At 43.1% G+C, this 17,182-nt stretch overlaps 1 protein-coding gene across 1 annotated transcript in view; it reads left to right on the top strand.

Annotated features, from left to right (window-relative positions):
* Nucleotides 1-17,182, top strand: part of LOC141015835 (zinc finger MIZ domain-containing protein 1-like) — a 125,821-nt gene that overhangs the window by 18,498 nt on the left and 90,141 nt on the right. The window contains exon 2 of the mRNA XM_073490047.1: nt 16,483-16,582. The gene's annotated coding sequence lies outside the window, so the exon portion shown is untranslated. The remainder of the gene's footprint in view (nt 1-16,482; nt 16,583-17,182) is intronic.

The raw sequence follows: 17,182 nt of genomic DNA, 5'->3' as shown, positions 1-17,182 counted from the left end.
TTTGGCGGCAGATATTTTCTCTTTCTCAGAGCCGTTTGAGGTGTTGGAGGAGTGCGTCGTGTGCTCGGCAGAGTTTACTCACTTGCAAGATAGTCTGTAGTGCTTTCACTGCATTTCCTTTGGGACACAACACTTGGGGGAAAAAAAAGAAAGGAAGTCTCAAGGTGCCTGTGTTCGGCTTTAGATGTGACTCTGGGTTGGTAAATATTTAGAGAGCAAACATTTTGATACCAGCAGGGATTATAGTTGAGGGGAAACATGTTTTTCTAAGAATGTAAATGTCAGCATATTGCAAGGCCTCACGCTACATATTTTCATTTTAATGCCAGTCTCCAAAAAAACAGCAGTTTAGCAACTCAAATCCTGCAGAGGAAATCAGATTGTTTTTCCCGAGTCCGGCTTATTTTGATGTCGCTCGCCCACTGAAACTCATTCTCTTTGTTCAAAAACCATCCAATTCATCAGCGGGGATCGCTGCCGCCCACAAACAACCAACATATTTGTTCTGCTGCTTCACCTTGTTGGCTCTGTCGAGGGAAGGTGCCAAAGGTGGATGTTAAACATGTCAAGTGCTATCTGCCTTATTTACTTGGCCGCTGAATATTCATGAGCCTTGATACCGGTGTCAGCCTTCAGCCAGCCGTGCAGAGAACCGGCAGCAGCCTCTACAGTCGTCACACGAGCTCCCTCCGACATCCCAGAGATCCTCGTCCACGTCACACTTACGTTTGTTTTCTAATAAGGTGGTGATTTGCGCCCGGAGCTGACAATCGCTTCCTGTTCCAATTTGTGCGCGAGGGGGGAGCCGTGCTGCTTCTCGCTCTGAGGCGCTCTGGGACGAGTCGGCGAAGGCACCCTGCGACGAAGAAGGGGGGGGGGGGAGAGCGGGTATAACCCCCTTGTTCTGCAGTCATGCCCATTTACTCCCCCTGACACCTCCGGGGACACGCTCTGACCTCTGCAGGGATCTCGCCTCCCTCTTTACTCTCACTCATGCGTTTCCTCTCTGCTCCGAGGAAACCGCACCAAATTCCTTGTGCATTACAAGAGTTTTTCGGGAGGCCCGGTCGCCGCTCGGCCTCGTCTAGACTGTTGTTTGGCAGCACCGCCGAGCTGCGGTGTGGGGTCAGACTCACTTAGCGTGGCAGCGGAGATTGCAGTGGTTGTCTCATTAAATATATGTTTCCTGTGTTAACATGAGAAGCTCATGCTCTTTGTTGTTCCTTACCTCAGATGAAAGACACCCTCGGCAGGCTGTAGCCTCTCAGAGCTCGACGCTGTCAACATGGTTAATGCTGTAAATTAATAATTTGTAGGGTGTTGCAGTGGGATTTTGGCCGTGGCGGAGGAAGAATTAATTAACTTGAGCAAAAGACAAAACACAAATGTGTGAAAATACAAGGCCAGTAAGTCCTGTAGTCGAGTTTTTACTGAAGCTCAGAGGCAGAAAGTCCATTCACCCACATACTGCACGGAAGTACTGCTTGAGCATATATTATGCTGACAGCAATTGCTTTTACAAATCAAGACATTATACATCTCCCATAGGTGAATGTAAGTCCACTATTCACCCTCTTTTTATCTGCTTTATTCAACACCAACTCCTGATGGAAATATTTGCCTCTGGAGCTGCTCAGTCCTCCACTAGCTTAGTCGCTAACTAGCGCACAGTTGGCACATAAGAAGCTACATTTGCTCGATACTCTTATTTTGTTCATAGGCTTCACGTTTTGTATTAAACCAGAAAACACTGCTATTAGAAATGACAATAAGTTGTTAATAGATGAATTTTGTTCATGTGTATGTCCATTTCAAGGGGAAGTGAAGAGCTAACGTTAGCTAAAAACTGATTGTACCAATTTTGCAATCTAGAAGATACTGGTCCGTCTTATTTTTTTCATAAATCATAAATAAAGCCTTTAGTTACAACTTTAAAAAAAAGAGTTATAAGGTGCGCCTCTTTCCTAGCATTTAAATGTTTATAGGCTAACGTGAGGCTACTCTGTTATCATATGACTAAGTGTAGCTTTGATTTGAGTAAAAAAGTAGCCGACTATTTACTTAGTAGATTAAAAGGATAAAGTAGCAATCATGGAAATACTCGAGTGAAATCCCTGAGATGGGTACGGCACTCGACAAGATGTTCTTTGTTACTTCCCACCACTGGATTTGTGAGAAGAGGAGCAGAGAGAGCCTGAGTGAGAGCTCTAAGTCCTGATACATGAGCGTTTGGCTGCAGCACGAGGAATTTCATCTCCTGTCATCTCCCGCTTGATTAGTATTGATTGGTCGGGCTGAATTGGCCCCTTGAATGGAAGTTGCATCAAATAATCCCTCATTCTTGTTTCCCTGAATCCCATTGTGAGGGGCTGGAGAACGATCGTATCAGCGATGGCAAAGCTGAAACATTTCCTGCGGGGGTCGGGAAAAAGACGTGTTTCATAGCCTCAGTGTTTTACCTCTTAATGAGACTGGGGGAAAGTTGACCTACCGAGTAATTGTGACAAACATAGCCGAGGGGGGAGCTGAGTGTTGCCCTGCCCCCTTTTCACTGTGGTGCTTCAAAAAAAAAAAAAAAGTCACTGCACCTGCGGTTTGTATGGACATGAATCTTTTCCCAGACAAAACGAGGAATTCACTGCAGCTTGGAAGGATCCCCCCGCGGTGCACGGATGACACGGTCTGCTGTGCCGCTGCCGCTGCCGGTTGGCTTTGGATGGGGGCAGCTTGAGTGTAATGATGAAATGGAAAAGTTCCAGCGCAGTGAACACTCGCACGCAGAAGGTAATTGGAGATTTTGCCACCAAAGAACTCTGCACGATATGCTTTCAATTCCACGCCGCAGAGACAGACCACAAAGTTTGATTATGTTTGCTGTTAACTAAACGCCTGCTGTAGTCGAGCGAAATGAGATCCTGTTCAGTCAGGGTGCAAGCTGGGAAGGTGAGAAGGCAGCTGCTTGTGCTGAATGTGTTTCTTTTTTTTTTTTTGTTACACTATAAAAGCAGCATCAACATTATTATTTCAGTCTGATTCAATCTCACGTTTTCACTCTTGAGGTGTTTTCAAAACACAAAGACACGCACAGGAGCCAGCACAAATGGGTTTTGGCATCCTATTCTTAATTTATGAGACCTGAGTGCCGTGTATTAAATGATTGACAGGTTAAGGATTGCTCGGGATCCCCACATTAGTGGAGCGCTGTTGATCGTTTTGTGAGCAGGTGTTCGAGGCTCGTGTTAGACTCGTTTAATTAAGGAAAAGACTTGAGATCGGTGGTTCTTGAGCCACTTCAAGTCTGATTTGACACTGGAGGATCGGAGTGTGTTCAATGGAAAGCAAATGAATGATTGATAAAGAGAAGCAAAGCTGCTTCAAGTCCTGCTCAGAGGACATTAATAATGAAGGACACTTTGAGCGCCTCGGTGGCGTATGGAAGACAAGAGGTTTCATCACCTCCTGGATTTTACACGTCTATTTTCTTTTGTTTCTTATCATTTTGCCGCATTATTTTTACTGTATTTATTTTTTATTTTTGCATTTTTACTTATCTTATTGTGATTTCATTTTAATATTAATGTGATTTTAATGGTGAAATTATCTTTACTTTATGACAGCAGGCGAGCTGCGTCTGGAGGAAGCTTGTCAACAATGTAGCTGATCAAAACAGTGCTAGTGCTAGTTAACAGAAAACACGACCAAATATTGTGGTCTGTCTCTGTGGCGTGGAATTGAAAGCATATCGGCAACGTTCTCTCAGATAGAAAAGAAAAAGAAATTATAAAATGCTTAAATGGGTTGCCAAATATACTTGGGTGGACCGCCAAAGTAAAGTATATATGTGAGAAACACTGATATTGTTGAGATTATCTTTTGTGGCCGTTTGTTGGTTGGTTGGTTGGTTTGTAACCAAGATTACACAAAAACTACTGAACTGCTTTCCACCAAACTTGGATGGAGGACGGGTCTCGCCCCAGAATAGACCCTGTTAACTTTTGGTGTGGATCTGGTTAAAGGGACGGATTTGGGAATTGTTATCCCGTCATTTTCGTAAATGTCTCTGGGAATCATGCGTGGATCTTGATGAAAAAATGATGTCGTATTTAGGTGGCTGGTATGTATGAATGAGTACAATTTGATGTGGATCCAAATACAAATCCAGATCTTGTAGCTTTGAATATGTTTTATTGGATATTAGATGAAGCTTGATTGAATTAAAGGGGACTGTTGGGCCTCGGCGGAGGTATGCGTTCTGCTGAGTGCCATTCTAGTTTGTTAAATCTGACAAACAAATTCTCCATTTGAATCTTTCCCCAGGCTTTTATTCTGGCTATTCGTTGAAAAAAATAAGAAAACACTAGCTGCGTTGTTCATTAGTGCGTTTCCACCAGTGTTGTTATGTGTATTTTCAAAAGACCCAAGAGGAGATGCCAACAATTCAACCAAAATATTGCAAAATGATTATCTCATTATAGTGTCTTCTCGGTGTAATGGTACCCGACTGGAAAATAATCTCAATGCGCCCAAATCCAAATATTTGCATATAAGTAGCGGATGGAAATTCATCCACATTTTGTTTTGCCAATTTTCCGTAAAGTCGGTTTAAAATTTGCACTAGATTTGTTTGACAACTATCGATACCGACCAATTAAGATCCATTCAGCTTGTGTCCTATTATTCAGGAGACTGGCTCGCTTCACTCTGCAAAGGTTGTGTGCTCAAAGTTTGATTGTTCGCTTTCGAGTTATGAGTGCCAGAGGTGCCAAAACACATAAAAGATGTTGAAAGAGGAAAAGGAAGATGAGGAGATGTTTCTTGGCAGTGTTGTTGCTCTGTGAAGCCGCCTCTCCTGTCTGCAGCGTAGATCCTGCTGCTCTGTGAGTGTCTGTCAGGCTCCATGTCATCCTGCCATTGTTCAGGGCAAGAAATCAGCACAGACTGCCATTGTTCTACACACAGATCTGCAGCTACAGGCTGTTCTGCCCAATATCTCCGCACTTTGTCAGGCTTGTAAAATACAGTGTCATCTCTTGGCTGTGATAAGAGGTCACAAAAGGTTCTGCCACTATTTTCTTTGCCGTTTAGAAACATCAACATTGAAGCCTTCAAATTTGCTGTAATCAGTTTCATTTCTTTTGCAAGAAAGTAGCCTGATCTTTGATGGACTGGATGCACAAGCTCTCCCTCCTTTAGACCCCAACCAGCTCTTGACAGCAAAGGAAGACATGCCTCAAAGTGGATCAAAGTAATTCCTCCCTCCCCCTGTCTAAACGCAGCAACATGTTGACATGGTCCCGGTCGCAAGCTCCGTCGTCTGTGGAGGAGGAGAGCGGCCGAGGCTCGTGGGAAAGCATTCTGGCTGAAAGGACGTCCTGACATTTGTTTCCCAAACACTATTTGTCTCGCTTCATGTTAAGGGGCAGCGAGGATCTTGGAGTGTTCAGTGGGTTTTCTGTTGTTGATGCAGTCTGTCCTCTCTTATGCGAGCTTGATTGTATGTGCTTCTTTCATGCGGTTTTACTTTTGTGAGGCACCTAACTTAACACTTTCACTTTGCCGCTGTGGGTCCCATTCAATGGCAGCGCAGCACGGCACCTCGACAGGCTACAGCAAGTAACCTTTAGTTCAGAGGGAGAAATTGTTTTTCTCAGTAAGACACTCGCTCTTGTGCCACATGCACTTCTTGGCCCTGGCAATAATCCCTCTTACACTGCGGTCATGAAGAGCTCTCACATTGAGCAAAATAAATGATTGTGTTTGCATTAAATCCTGCCGAGCTGTGCCCGATGCTACTAACGGCACAAGAAGAGAAATGCAATGTAATACATACTGTTTTTGTTGTTTGGATGTGAACTGGACTCACAGCAGTGGAAAAAATAGTTATTTTTTGCTGTCCAACATTGTGGAAGTGAAAGATGGATAATTTTTTTTTTATAAGGAATGTTATTTAAACAGCTGTTTGAGCACTTGTAAGGCTTAGATGGGCAGGAAAAAAGTTGACTCATCAGTACAAAAGATGAGTAACACGTCAGAAAACATTTGGTCCGAAGACAAAAAGTCAGAGAAAACAACTGTGACTCCCGAGGAACATTTTCCAAGAAAGATCTTATCAGAGTCTTTAAATATCTGTTGTGTGTGTACACTAAAGGCAAAGCCAGAGGAAAAACCCTACAGTGCACTTACCTTTTGTTCAATTTTGGATGAATTCAACAAATGTGGCACAGTGTTTCCAACGGGACAATAAAGTGATGTGAAGATACGATGAGAAAAGATGAGATAAGATAATCCTTTAATGATGCCCTAGAGGGGGGAATTCAGGTGTTACAGCACCACATGGACAGAAATGAGTGCAGCTACATAGAGAAACTTAAAAAGTTCAATATGCGCCTGAACTCGTAGTGCGGTACTGTTTCAAGCAAAGTGACACAGTGGTGTGGTTAGTAATTAATTTGCTACAGCGTTGATTTGTGCATCTAATTGGCTTCAGCAGCGGCTTATGCTCATAGTTGTGTCAATCAACTTGACATGTACAAACATCAACAAATGCATGTCTAATATTCACTCTCCTTTTAGGAGCTCTGTTTTGGTCTCCTCCACCAAAGGGACATATATCTTATCTTGCTCTTTAGCTGCTGATTGCTCCGCTGTGTTCACAAGATGGGCTGGTCGTCTACAGCAGGTTTATCAGAGCTCTTTTCATTGAGTGATAGCTGCGACTGAACCACACACAAGCCTGCAGACGATTAGTTTAAATTGTTGTTGTCCGCTAGCATATACTAAAAAATGGCTTCTAGCACAACACAGAAGTTCAACAGAGCCCCTTCAACCAAAACAATGAGCTGAAAGAAGCTACAACACCAACTTCTCTAAGGATTTGTCACTACTGTCTTTACATTAGTCATACTGTTGTAGTTTTTCCATTGTTAGCATAAACATGTTGATTTGTACAGCTTCAAATTAGCAGTCACAATCCAAAATACAGCTAACATTGAACAGTTATCACATACTGCATGATAGCATGTTGTATATGGTGTAATAGTGTATAATATGTCTGGAATTTGGGTCTTCACATCATCGTATATCAAGATAATCACTAAGGAACAGCTTGAATGTGATCAACATTTGATTGAATTCTTAATTTGTCCTTGATTGATGCTGAGTGCGCAAGAACATATGGCTCTGGTGTCTGTAATGGCCCGCCGGCTTCTGATGTTGTGCTCCAATAAGCCGCCAGACATTTCTCAGCCAGCGTTGCCTTCACTATGACACATGAAGAGACCGCAGATGAGAATCACCTGTCTGCGGTGAGCCCCGGGTAGCAGAGCCCATCTCCTCTCAAGGCGGGTTGTCACCGCGGCTATTAAGACTAATAGCGGCAGCCTGTGATAAGCACAGTTAGCTGAATTCATGACCCGAGCGGCTGGAGCGGCGAGATCATTTCCACTTGTGTGTTTTTCTGCTGATGCGTTTAATTTTTATCCTGTCCGGTGCTGTGACACAAGAGGGAAAGCAGAGAGTGCCAGAAAGAGAGAGGAAAATAGAAAGGGAGTGATGGAGCCTTGGGTGAAGTATTGATTGGTACAATCCAGGGTGAAAGCATTACAACGTACGCTATATTCTCTCATATGATACACAAAGAGCCTCTCTGTAGAGCCGATTGTATAAGACTCACATCCATCAACTGTTTTCTCATTGATAGTTTCCTGTTTCCATTGTCGATGGACTTACTCATGGAAAATTACATAAACGCTTCAAAGTACATTCATGTTTACATCAATTAGAAAAAAGTAAACAGCCGACTGAGTGGTAAAAGGGACCTTCTTAAAGGGTAAGGTCACTCAAATTATAATTACCTCCATGTGGTGTTTCCATGAAGTGCTATGGTTTTATTTTCCTAGGATTCTCGCCATCTAAATACAGTGGAGGTCAATGGGATCAATTTGTGATGCTCAGATGATTGAGACAGCGATGCGTCTTTCAATCAAGCTTGTAAATTATGTAGCTGATCAAAACCAACGTGCAACAACCAGGTGCACTTACAAGTTTGTACAACACGATGGCATAAGTTGGCCTGTACTAAATAGGAGCGGTCGCAACACAATCATTGCGTTTACAAGAGGAATTGAATACGCCACGAGTAAAATATATGTGTGGGAAACACTGGAACTACGTTTTTCTAAGGAAATAGCCCCTATTGGGCCTTTTAAATCAAATATTTCGGGTAGCTGAGCCCAAAGAGCTAAATCGTTTTGTGCATTCCTACTAGCATCTCCAGAAGCATGAAGATTAAGAAGTCCTGATTTTAAAAATGACAAAGTAACAACAACAGGGCTGCAACTTCAGATTATTTTGATGAGTAATTGATAAATAGTTAGAAAAATTGCTTCTTTTCACTTATCCCTTTTTCTGATGGAAAAAGGCTTATCGGGTTATCTGTAATTAGTGTGAACTGTCCCTTTCAAGCAACCTGATTGACCAGATGAGGTGTTTGTAAGGTTTACCTTTCCTCCTCCCTCTCTAACCATTCCTCCCAGTAAAAACCAGCCAGATATTCATCCAGCGTCAGCACCCTTCCTCCCCCTCCCCTCTCTGCCACCACATGGCTGGTATTAGCCGATTTCCCAGAGATCACTGGAGGATGCCGTCGGAGCACTTGTGCTCCTCTTTCTCCCTCACATTCGCTGTGCGCAGAGTGGCCCCGCTTAATGCATTGTAATGGTTGACCATTATTTACGCAGGGGATAAACAAAGAGAAGCGAGGAATTGATGGAGTAATCCACTCTCGCAGTCATTAGGCATTGAGATGGAGGAGCTGGTGGGAGCAGCCTCCTCCTTATGCCTCTCGAGTCGAGCAGCTAATGGAAATGGGACTCATTAAGACACCTTATACTCCGACGCACCCAAGATCATGAGCAATTGCTAATTGATTGTCGTTAGCGCTCTCGCAATGAGACGCTCTGCCTGTTTTCTCATTTGTTATGAACGGCTTTGTTTTCTTCCCCCCGTCTCCTTCACTTCATTATTGATGTTGCTGTTTTTCTTTCTCTTCTCCCTTTTTGCCTCGGGAACTGCTCCGCAACCGAGTCATCTCAACACTGTTTTACCTGGTTAGCTGCAACAATCACAATCGCGAGGGATGTGTAGCATCCGTAGTTTTTTCTGTTTAATTACAAGGTATGAATCTTTGTAAAATCAATAATCCTGGACCCGCTAATGACTGTATGTGCATGAAACACACAGGCCATAAAAGGGCGGATGTGTAAAATGTGCTTCTGCCGGCATGGTCATGGTTCAGTAGCGAGGGAGAGGCAGGTCTCCGTGTGATGCTTTGATTATTGGCTCTGGAAATTCCTTCCTCTTTCCTCTAGAAGCAGCAGATTGTGTTCATCTCAGCCTTTAATCATTTCCCCCCTCCCTATAGTAATGTGCTCTCTTTCCCCTCCCTGGATTCCTCTGTGTATACGTCCGCTCCCCACCTTTCTTCCCTCTCATTGCTTTTTCTTTTTCCTTATTATGAGAAGGAGGAAGGAAAGATAAGGGAGGGAAGAAAATGCAAATATAGGTCCTTTTTTTGTGACAGATCAGGCCTCATTACACCCACCTCTCCTTTGCGGTTGGCTCGGGACGATCTCCCCTCTATTTCTCCTCTCCCTCGCTTGTCTCCATTACATTATGAAGTCTTTCACCTCTAGTAAACCCTCCTCTGCTCCCGGGCTGGTGAAACGGTGAGAACAGCCAGGTGACCAAAGAGGAATCTCTGGCTGCAGGGCATGCGATTTGCTTTGCAGATGAAGCAGGACAGGAGTAGGGGAGGTAGAGGGGCATCATTTTTATGTCCATGGTCAGACGGTGCAGCGTTTCTTTGCTTTAGCGCTCCGCCAGCAGCCTACACCTCTATCTCTATCTTCCTCGTGGGAGTTGCTACCACCTTCTCACTCTGATAGGGAACGACTGGAAACAAAGGAAGAAAAATACAGGCGCCCTCTCGGGCTGCTCTCGCTTTTGAAACAAGATATACTGTAGAGAGAAGAGGAGGAGGAGAAATAATATTGAAGCCATCAATTCATGGAGGACCCACATAAGCATCACCTCACTCCTTTGAAATAAAAAACAGGAAGTCTGGTTTCATACATTAGGCCTTATTTTCACAGTGTTGGCTGTCATTTCTATCTGTGATAACAACGGTTAGCAAAATTACTGTTTTAAATGAATCGGTGAGTCTGTTTCCAGCTGGCTAGCATGTTAGCCATTAGCTCACCAGCTAGCTTACCAAGTCTTTTGCTTAAAAAATGACTGAAACGATCGATCAATTATCAAAATATTTGGAAATAAATGTTCTTTCAGTTGACTGATCAATTAATCAAGTAATTGTTGTAGCTCTCAATGGGGAAACTCGGGGGACTGTTGTCACTGAACCGGCAAGTCGGTTTCTGAGTGGCTAGCACGTTAGCCATTAGCTCACCAACTAGCTTACCATTTCTCTAGCTACGCTTTTACACACAGATGTGCCGCTTAAAAATATAACCCAAACTATCTATTATAAGCATCTATCACAGGTTAAAGAGTGACTTCCTGGTTCAACTTTGACCCTCCATGCTTACCGTAGTTATGTTCTCCCAGCTTTCCAGTGCACTGAGTGATTATTACTGAATTTTTGGATGGTCAGTTTAAGTGATTTAGATATTCTGGTTAAACTGTTGGCTTAATTACAACCTGTCTGATTGTCTGATGGCTCATTTCTTGTCCTGCTGAACCTTGTTGTAGCTCTGTCGCTGCATTAGCGCTGAGTAACCTGACTGTGTTATTATAACTGATAAAAACAATTTCCAAAACGCAATTAAAACCCAAGCTGTAATATACCTTTAATTCATTATCCTAAATTGATAGAGAAGCCTTTTTTTGGGATATCTTCCTTTAATTGTTCCACTTGTTCAGGCAGTTGACAACACAAACAATTGATGCCGGAGGGCAAACACATTGGGAAGTTTTGCACAGCAGGAAGTAAATTACCTGCATTTGCTTGAATAAGAGACATAATTGGTAGTTGCTGTGATGCCGATCCAGTGGCAACCAACATGTATACGACTGCATTGTTCGAGTGGGTGCCTCTGCCCGTGTGTGTGCGCTGTATAGGTTATGTGTTTATGCGAGTGTGAGGCTCCACATAATTACAGCAGCGGTGGTTAACTAGGCGCCAGCATTTGTGTTGATCAGTAGAGAGTGAAGACTCGGGGAGCTAACTGAGCCGGTGTCTCATGCTCTCTAAATGTATCACACCAAAAACCATTATCTCTAAACCTGTAATCATCACTGCAGCGCTCATTCACTGCAGTGATACACTGATGTTTATGGCTTTGCCCCACAACAATAATGAAATCAGTCCATATGGATGACCAACAGCATGTGCTGCACATACAGTATACAGAGGCCTTACTGCTGTAAATTAAAAGATAATAGTTGAAAAACGGTCACCCAATCCCAATACAGCCCTTGCCCCGACCACTTAGCCCTACTCTTCTGTTTTGCACATTCATGCCTGGACTAGTGTGACCCACTATTCTTGGGTGAAGCTTTAGCGCTACATGGCCCTCCAAACTGAAGTTTTCCAGAGGTACACTCCAAAACTGAAGACGTGAACTCTCTGTCTTCTAATGTATTATGGTCCTTTTCTTTTATGGTCACTGCTAGTTAGCCGATGTCTCGATAGAGAACTAGCTAGACCTATTTGTACATAACTCACCTGCATTTCGATGTATTTCAACATTGCATCCCCCAACTTTGGCACGTGGCACCTGAAGTGGCCAGGTGATGAAGCGGTGTTCTTTTTTTACTGAATCTGAATAAACAACAATTTGCTGATTAACAGGTCCAAAGGTTAAGCCCAGGCAAAACTGAACTTAGCATGCTAACAAGCTAGCCTCAGATGATATGCTACCCTGTGTTTGTTTTGACATATGGTCTTATTAACACATAATAATGTTAATAAGCATCTCATAAGGATTTATATGGGCCTTATTACCAATTAACCTTACTTTAATATAAAGTGTAATCAAACTGATCAATAGCTGCAAAACATGTAATTAGAAAGATTGAGGAGTTATTGACCTTTAACCTTAATTCCATTAAAATTACCCAATTAAAGTGTTTTATGACGGTTGCAGAAGTCAGGGTGTCCTCTTAATTAATTTGCCTTTAACGATGTCATTAGTGGATATGTAAACACCCCGGCTGTGAGGCGAGATGACTTCCACCGTGCTTCCACACAATCCTGTTTTTATCTTAAAAAACCTTCGTCTCTGCTGAAAAATCATTATCAGCGACGAGATTGTCATTCCTACATTTGCCGTTCCAGCGTTCCTCCTTTGACTCCGAGTGTCTTTGTCGGGGCGTCTTTTGAAAAGCAGAGATGCGTATCTCGGTTGATCTTGCGTGTCTTGAGCATATCAACAACAGGAAGCAGCCCCTGAAGGAGGCGTCGTGATTTTGTGTGCCAGGGTAGCACTCGGTGGAAGTGGAGCACCGTTGAGCTGCAGAGAAGGAGGTGAACGGGAGGTCAAAATGTTGTAATTAAAGCCATTCCTTTTCACACATATCTGTTTCTGCTTTTTTAAAACTTTGAATTATATCCGTCAAAAGATATGTGGTTAATAAAAAGGGAAATTTTGCAACATTTTCTGAAGGTCATTTGAAGTATCAACCTGCAATTATCAATTTCACTCAACAAACAACACAAAAAACACAAAGTAGCTCTGCATGTTTATGTTGCTGAGCTATTTTATCACCTTAGCTCATTGTTCCCCTTTTTTCACAGAGGCTAAAAAACCTCTTAAAAACCTCTTTAATCCTTTCCCTGTTCCATTGTTTGTTCACATGCTTCAAGTCCATGTGCATTCAAAAACCTACTGTATTTACCAGTTAAAATGCAAATGCGGCCCACTGGGAATAATACCCCCAGAGAGCTGGCCGGGTGGACAGGCAGCCTGTGGCTCTCGAAAGCTTTTCCCACAGCGTCGAGAGCAGAACCAGGTGAAAGTTACTCCCCAGGTGTTCCTCTCCTTTGCCATTGTTCAGGCTTAGCGGGTGGCGTCCAGCTCCCACTGCCCGCCTGACTCACCGGTGGGTTTCATGGCCACTTTGCGCTGAATGACTGTTCTTCATACGGCCTTGTAAAAAAAAAAACCCGATGCTGTCTGGGGAGGAATGAGTCTGTCCAGCTCCGGTGGCTGCAGTGACAGCGGGGATTTTGACTCCATGAGGACCCAATTAAACCTGGGAGGGCCTCTCTGAAGGAATAATAACAATGATAAATGCACCTCTGTGGCCGACTTAAAAGAGCCAGGGCGAACTGTTTTATTGTGCTGGCCTGTCTTGACACAATTTACTCCCAGCTTCTGTTTTTTTTTGCAGTATCAGGAGGTTTAAAGTCTCACCTTGTGGAAGCTATTTTTTGTTTGGGTGTCATCTTTTAAACATTTTGATGACTTGGCTTTATGCAACATCAAACCCTCTCTGCATGTGCTTTGGATTGGCTTGAGATGTGGTGGGCTCCTGCCAAAAGTACAAATAATGCAAGTGTGTTGATCTGTTTATGTGAGAGTTGCATGCACGATTAGAGCAGATGTGTGTGTGTGTGCGTGAGAATATAATGAAGACTGGATTTTTTTGTGTGTGTTGACAATATGTAAGAATTTCAGTTGACAACTTTCAAAAATGGTCAACAAAATGTGAAGAAATAACAGTTTTGATGTTATGATGTCTGTGTGTTGCAGAGATATCTACCGATGTTAGCATGCTAACCAGTTAGCCCGTCCTTGACCCAGAAATCCTTCAAGCATAGTAAACACTAACACTCCTCTGGATTCTGAGCTCTCAGTCCAAATTGCTAGCTACATGGCTAACTGAGCTAACTAGCTAACAGCAGCTGTTAGCAGCGGTGACTCTGGTGATATGCTGCCCCCTATTTGTTTTGGGTATGAATTTGACAGGTGGCAAATTATTACATATGGCATCTTTAAAATCATGTATCAAGAAAAAATGCCAAAATGTTTACAAGTTCCAGCTTCTCACATGTGAAGATGTGCTGCTATTTGTTTTGTTTTTTTGTTATATCTTTATTAAATTATAGTTTCAGATGTTGATCATACAAAACAAAGTATTTCAAGGTGCTTATTCAAGCTCTGGGAACTTGTGAGGAGAATGTTATCCTTAGTTTTGAGGACTTTTTTGATACATATTGAATATAATCTTGAATGCAATCAACACTTCAGACGCCAGTATCAATTTACAGAACATTTTCAAATTTTGCCTTTTTTTCAGATGTTTTTCCAAAACATCTGAAAACAGAGAAATGCTCCTTTTTTTAAAACTCTTTAAATGAGGTTTACCCCGTCTTAGAGAGGATACACAACCACTTGAGACTCAATGTGTATTTTCCTCTGTCAGGTGGTAATTCAGAGAAAACTACTTTAATTAGATAACAGGCCTCTGTATTTCAGATTTGCACTTTGCCAGCAGTTTGTCAATTACTGCTTGTGGTTTCATACTGCCAGTCAGTCTTTGTCTGGGCGCTCAAGCCTCCTCCTCACCGCGCTGCAGAGCCGTGTTATTGTACTTAAACAAATCAATTCTGTTGCAGTTGAGCTTTTTTTCCTCCATCCCCCGTCATTATGAACTGTTTGCAGTGCAGAGCACATTGATTTTTCACAGCCCTGGAAAAGCTGTTGATGAATAGCACAGAGGTATCTGGGGAGAATCTGGCTTTAAAAAGGAGGCACCCAGCTTCAACCCCTCCTCCTCCTCCTCGTCCTCCTCCTCCTCCTCCTCTGCCGACCCATTGAGCCCCCAGCGCTCCTCCACTTTCTCTTTTCAGAGAGCCGCACTTCCAACAGGGGAGAAATGCTGCCTGAAAAATCTTCCAATGATTAAAAAAAAGAGGATTAAAAGAAAAAAGAAGTGCAAGTGCACAGGGGACTGCTTTCTCCCGCTGAATGTGAAAATACACCTTGTGGTTAGACAGTTTTTATATATGGAGCATTAGCCTTGTCCTCTCAACCAAAGCATGAGCACAGGAGAGGCCAGAGGAGGTCTGGTCGGTGGATAAAAATGGCTAGCGTTTGTCACGTGTGTCACTATGCAGACTGACAAAAATGATACTCTCATACGGTCTTCATAGGGATTAAAGAGGGGAGGGGTGGGAAAATGGCATTAGTCACATAGATATACACTCTACATATATATTCACAAAGCTAGAGCAACCACCCTCAAGACCTTTTTGTTACCTCGGCTAAGGAGGTTGTGTTTTTGCCCGTGTCCGTTGTTTTGTTGGTTTGTGAGCAGGATTACACAAAAACAACTGAATGGATTTCCTTGAAACTTGGATGGCGGATGGGTTACGGCCAAGAATAGAGCCCATTAACTTTTGGTGTGGATGCCCAGAATTTCTTCTCACTTTCTTTAACATTGCAGTGGCATTTTTCAACATTTTTGTGGATTGAAATATGATATATTTGGTTGTTTTACAGGAGACTATTAGGCCTTGGCGGACATGTGTGCTCATTCTGAGTGCCATTCTTGTTCTCGGGGGGGAGGTCAAAAGTTTGTTTATACACCTGCTGTGAGCCGTGCTACCTTAAAAGCTGACTGTATTTAACTACCACCTTAACCGAGACCATTCAGGGGTCATGGAATTTTAATTTAGCTGTCACAAAAACCTGAATTATGTCCTTCAACATCTTAATTTGACTTTTTTCTACATATTTAAGGTCTTGTGGGACTACAGAATATAGTTACAACACTTAGAAACTCTCACAACCACTCATTTTGCCATTGAAAATGTAATATTCAAAGGAGTTTTACTGCTGGATGCCAGCCGAGGCATTTGTGATTTATAGAACGATAACTTATGCTAGAAACCAGCCAATGAATATGAAGCAAGTGATTACAGCTACTCACAATGTGCTCTTAATTCATTAAGGAAAATTAACTGTCATGAGACACAACCATTAACCTGTTATCTCTGTTGCATCAGGGTATTTTTACGAAATGGTTAACCAACAACTCGCACCAGCCCTGCCAGCCCAGGCTAAGTGCACAGCTACAGTGAAGGCCCCTCTTTAATAGGCTTATCTGTCAATCTGGAGTGAATTGTGAATGTGCCATGGCAGTGAACTTACTCTTTGTTGGATGTTTATGATAGCATACTGATCATGTGAAGCACTGGGCGCTCTTTGGATTCGTCCTTCGTGTGCAGGAGAGCGTGAAGGAGCTTATCCGTGCAGGGAAGACATGTACCACGTTAAGGAAGGCGCAGGTGGAAGCCACTCAGAGCCCAGAGGGTGTGGGCTGTGTGGAGCGAAATCACTGAGTGCGCTTGATTTTTCAGGCAGAGAGAGAAAATGCAAATGTAATAATTCAGTGTTTGGAGATTGGTCGGTAATGCAGCAGTGATTGATGTTTTTTTTTCTTTCTCTGATTTCCTCTCAGGGGCAGAAGACGCGAGGCGCTGAAGTGTTTCTCCTCCTGGTGTGTGAATGGGTGGGGGGGGTCCTTCGTGGTGAAGAATCAAGGATTGAAGTCAACACAGGTGAGACTTTTTTTTTTTTTCTACTCATACATATGTGGTGGGTCCCACAGAGCCCTGCAGGTGTAAGGGCTTCATTTTGTAAAGCTGTGCGCGCAAATTAGAAGCTCATGCTCTCAAATTATAAACCCGGTGCCGATTGTTGTTGTTGCCTACGGTGGATATTAGTTTTCGTTACAGTTGTGATGCCACGTGAGTATTTAAAAGTGGATTTGCTCTCAGGGGCAGTTCTTCAGGTTCAACTTTGGTTCGTTAACAGGTGACATTGTGCCACTTTTGAGGGAATGAAGCCCGACAATCCAAAATGGAGGAAGCCATCATGAATTATTAGCTTCGCTGCAACATCCACTTTTAATTTAAAGGAGCAATTTGTAAGATATGGACTTAATTTTTTACCAACAGATTGTGAGCACACAACAGTGTAGACATTATGTCATAGGCGTCTATGTACTGTGTTGCAGAGATTTCCAATGGTGTTAGCATGCTAACCAGTTAGCCCTGAGCTGAGGCTGGTTGAGCTGAGCCCCAGCCGAGGTCGCAGCGTGGGCCACTTTGCTCCACGGCTGCCTGAACTGCTTGCTAACTGCAGCTACTCGCTACAGC

Source organism: Pagrus major, chromosome 20 (genome assembly GCF_040436345.1).
Source record: "Pagrus major chromosome 20, Pma_NU_1.0".
NCBI lineage: Eukaryota > Metazoa > Chordata > Actinopteri > Spariformes > Sparidae > Pagrus > Pagrus major.
The sequence above is the reverse complement of the archived record's forward strand: the minus strand, read 5'-3'. Positions and strand labels throughout refer to the sequence as shown.